Genomic DNA, 886 nt, shown 5'->3' on the forward strand with positions numbered 1-886 from the left:
ACTTTTGACTTTCAGGCTCCATATCTCACCATCCACTATTGCTTCAAATGTGAGTGTCACACACAGTGTGGGAAAGACTAAGTGCAGCACAAAGGGATGAGGGGATGGTAGCCCAAATGCTAAGGAAAGGGGGAGTGGAGACCCTAGGCAGATCTAATATCACCCTACCTGGCCTACCTGTCCCTATATAGGTTCCGCACTTATAGCCGAACAGGAAACCTACTCTCTGTACATCCCTAGAGCTAGGCCCTAGATAGGGAGGTGGGTGAGCACTGGTCAGTCCCCACTATAAACTAAAGACAAGGGAGACAAAGAAAGGGGGGAAAACTTAGCTTGAGCAGACACCAGAGAGATAACACCAAATGTCCTCCAAGGGCACCAGAGAGGAAGTTAGCCAACTGCTATTGCTCTAAGCCTTCACAAGGGAAAAATGAGAATATCACCGGCGACTCCCTGAAGCAAACTGAGAGTTTATAAACACCCAGACCAGGGTGTGTCAATCAGAGCAGGAGAGAGATTGCTGCTGGGTCAAAAAGTGAGAAGGATTAAGAAGGCGTCTGCAATGCCAAACGCCGTGACCTTCTGCAGCAAGATCCAGAGCGACTGTCTGTTACATCTGACACACCCGTTACAGTGAGACTACCATCATTGTATAGTCAATCATCTTGGCTATCTCATACATAAATTTGACTTGCAACTATTTTGCATATGACACCGAGCTATTAGGGAATGTGAGAACAGCTTGTAATTTGTAGCATACAGGAAGAAAAAGATTTTTCCACCACCAGGAGCAAAACAGTAACAATGCAATGACAAGACTCTTCATAGCTAATCATATGCAAAATAGTTGTAAGGCAAATTTATGTATGAGATAACCAAGATGATT

This window comes from Phyllobates terribilis, unplaced genomic scaffold (assembly GCF_046119375.1).
Source record: "Phyllobates terribilis strain yellow unplaced genomic scaffold, ASM4611937v1 Scaffold_11__3_contigs__length_659146591, whole genome shotgun sequence".
Taxonomy (NCBI): Eukaryota; Metazoa; Chordata; class Amphibia; order Anura; family Dendrobatidae; genus Phyllobates; species Phyllobates terribilis.